The following is a 3,100-nucleotide window of genomic DNA, read 5'->3' as shown; positions in this document are numbered from 1 at the left end:
AAGCTTGAATGTGGCAATTTAGGATGGCAGAGCAGCAGCCACGACCATGCCTCCAGAGAGCTGTAGTTCTGTCCGGGTGTCAGTATCAGTCACATGCGTGCACCCTGACAATCTGTTTTTCCAAATGAAAATTCATTTTCTGAGTGCATGTCATTACTTGTAAATGGGAATCTCTGCAGAGGAGGTCAAGAAGTGAACGGGTCTTCCAAGGAAACTGAGACTATAGCAGAGAGCATTCCCTGTGCTTTGGGTATAAAACAGAACATCTCTCACCCTAGAGGAAAAAAAAAAGTGGTTTCTACAGAACACAGGTACAACCAAAGCAATGCTCACGGCATGCCTGCCAGAGCGTGACCCCATCATTGCACCAGGACATCAGAAGAATGTATGGGCTGCAAACAAATTTCTTTCAAGGCTGCAAAATCAAATGCAGTAATTCTGAACCCAACAAATACCATCCAATAGAAGGAAACTTTGTGGGACTGAGAACAACAAGGCCCAGTACGATCTAACTGAAGCCTTAGGGTGGAACTATTAGGAATCCCATTTTGCAAGTCAAAGATCAGAGATGTGTATGCCCCATGTAAAAGCCCTGCAGTTGTGGGCCAGCTGAAGGACGTTTGCTTCTTCTCTCCTTGATTCTGCTCTGAGCAGAAGTGCTAAGAGAAGAAAGTGAACTGTACTCAGATATAGATATTCTACAGCCTTCATAAATGGTCTCCGGGCCTTCAGACCTCCTCTCCCCACAACCAAAGGATATCGAAGTGGACGGCTTCCAAAGTTAAAAGCAACAGACTGATGGCACTTCAGCACCTCTCAAGATGTTATCAAAAGTGGTTCCCAGAGATATGCCATTTCTGAAAGAAGAAAAGCCCTCAAAACTTTAGCCATGGTCAAAGGGTTTTGTGGTCAAGCAGGCACTTCATGTATCTGCACTCCCCTCCCAGCAACCTGCCAACACAGACATCACAGTCATTCATACTTCTAAACACTTGTAACCTGACAGATGTGCAAACACCACAGTGCTGCTAAGCAAGTACCCTGGGAATCACAGCCAAATTCTCATTTGCATTTAATGGCATGGAAAGGCATTGGAGTCCGCATAATATGAAGAGCCCTGCTCAGCTTCAAGGGCAACCAAAATCCTTACAAGGTATACGACTACCAGGACATTTTAAAGGCAGGTGGCATTTTTGGCCTCATCCACTTGACTCTGATAGAAATAGAAGGATAATGGTCTCAGTCCACTCTTCTCTGAAAGACAATGGCAGCCTCTGACAGTTTTTCACTCCAGCTGATTTGTCTCAGGCCATAGTTTAAGGCCAGGGAGCAATTCTCAGGCTGGCCATTGCTTGTTGTCCAGTGGAGATGGAGGCTGGAGACTTATCACATTTATCACACTTCCCTCCAATTCTAGGACACGCAATGTCTACACTTGCTATGAAAGCAATCAGTAGGGCTCAGCCAATTGTAGTATTAAGCATCACAACATGTGCCTTCTCCTTCAAAATCCCAGCAAACTTTACAGCGATTTAGGAGCTTGAGCACTTTTCTAACAACTGCTCTCACCTGAACCTGGGAGACTCAAAAGCTCACTTAGATGGCTTCTCAACACAAGGCAGAAAAGCAGAGGCTGGAGCTACCAACGAACTTAAAGGGGAGGAGAGAGAAGGAGGGATCAGCAACCCTGCTGAGCAACGAGGAAACATGTAGATTACATGCAGCCATTCACAGAACAGGGAACTGGGCAAAGATGCTTACAGGCAGAAAGCAATAGTGCTTTCCTTAAGGTCTACCAGACAGCTGACGATGTCTCCTGCAGCCCACAACTGCATTAAAAGGAGAAAAAAAAAATTGTTAGACACATTCCCAGCATGTTCCCACATCAGAATGAGGGCTGTAAGCCCAATCAGTCCCTTGTGATTCAGGGATGAAGGAGTGACAGCTCCTTCTGACAGCAGCTCACATTGCATTTTCAGACACTTCTGGAAGCCTCTGGATGGGATTTTCTTTTTTCTTTTTTGAGCACTAGGAACATGCACAGGATCAGAACAATGCTTATCCCAACACTGCATCATCCTCTGATGCGCTACAAAGAACCAGAGCCTTTCACTCATCACCCACAGCACTGTGCTGGGAATCAGCCTGCCAAACAAAGCACCCACACAGGGTGTTCCATACCCTTCAGGTACAAATCAGTGCTGGCACACAGCCTCCCCAAGAGCAGACTGAAGCAGGAAGCTCAGATCAAATGCTTTCCACAGGGCCCGCAAGAATCCAGTGAGCAGAATGTACCTGCTTTCTTTTCCCTTCCTGGAAGGACAGTACTCACTTTGCCATAGTTGGTAGTGATCACTTGCATACCCTGTTGCCATTACACGCATAGGAATCTGGCATATCTCCAATTCTTTCCTGCATCACAGTATCAAAGAGGAGGCTCAGATGGGGACGAGCACAAAGGATCCCTCTCACTGCAAGAGCAGCTTCATGGGGGAGACCGGTAGACAGGGAGCGTAGCTGACAGCAGACGTGATCTGCCCGTGGCCTGTGATCTTTGTCTCCATTCCCTACTAACATTTGGGTTAGAAAAAGAGCGCTGCTACATTACACTTCCAAATCACTTGTGTAACTCTCCATGCATTCTTCCTGGGATCTTAACCAAAGCATCACCCACTTATCTTCTTACCTTTGTACGCGCACGCTGTAGTCCTGATAGAGTCCAAGTTACTGTGGCCAATCACCTGGACCAGTAAACAGAAGATATTACAAAGTTACGCAATAAGGCCTCAAAACCAAAGTGTAGTGAAGAATATCAGCTAACAGACTGATATTCATTCCATAGATGTTTCTTAGGAGGAAAAAACTAGGAAACTAATACAGACAAACAAGAAAGGAAAAAGTACAGCAGCAGAATTTGAACATTCCTAGGAAAAAACTAGGAAACTAATACAGACAAAGAAGAAAGGAAAAAGTACAGCAGCAGAGCCTGGCCTCAGCTTGTCTTCACTGTTAAACAACATAACAAGAAAGGAAGGAAGAGGCAGCCACTGGAGGGAGGGACAGGAAAGTTGGTTACCATCCCCTCCTCTTGCTTAGCCAA

At 45.7% G+C, this 3,100-nt stretch overlaps 1 protein-coding gene across 31 annotated transcripts in view; it reads right to left on the bottom strand.

Annotated features, from left to right (window-relative positions):
- The window catches only part of LOC104913113 (E3 ubiquitin-protein ligase RNF123-like), a 15,618-nt gene that overhangs the window by 6,552 nt on the left and 5,966 nt on the right, over positions 1-3,100 (bottom strand). For 12 of the 31 annotated variants that reach the window (XR_004161256.1, XR_004161257.1, XR_004161254.1 and 9 more), the window contains 3 exons: positions 1,967-2,741; positions 1,762-1,829; positions 735-857 (listed from right to left, as the gene is read on the bottom strand). The gene's annotated coding sequence lies outside the window, so the exon portion shown is untranslated. Of the gene's footprint in view, positions 1-734; positions 858-1,569; positions 1,651-1,761; positions 1,830-1,966; positions 2,742-3,100 lie in introns of all 31 variants that reach the window. The other 19 variants (XR_002119473.2, XR_002119474.2, XR_002119485.2 and 16 more) reach the window with 10 other exon arrangements.

Source organism: Meleagris gallopavo, chromosome 14, assembly GCF_000146605.3.
Source record: "Meleagris gallopavo isolate NT-WF06-2002-E0010 breed Aviagen turkey brand Nicholas breeding stock chromosome 14, Turkey_5.1, whole genome shotgun sequence".
NCBI classification, from domain to species: Eukaryota; Metazoa; Chordata; class Aves; order Galliformes; family Phasianidae; genus Meleagris; species Meleagris gallopavo.
The sequence above is the reverse complement of the archived record's forward strand: the minus strand, read 5'-3'. Positions and strand labels throughout refer to the sequence as shown.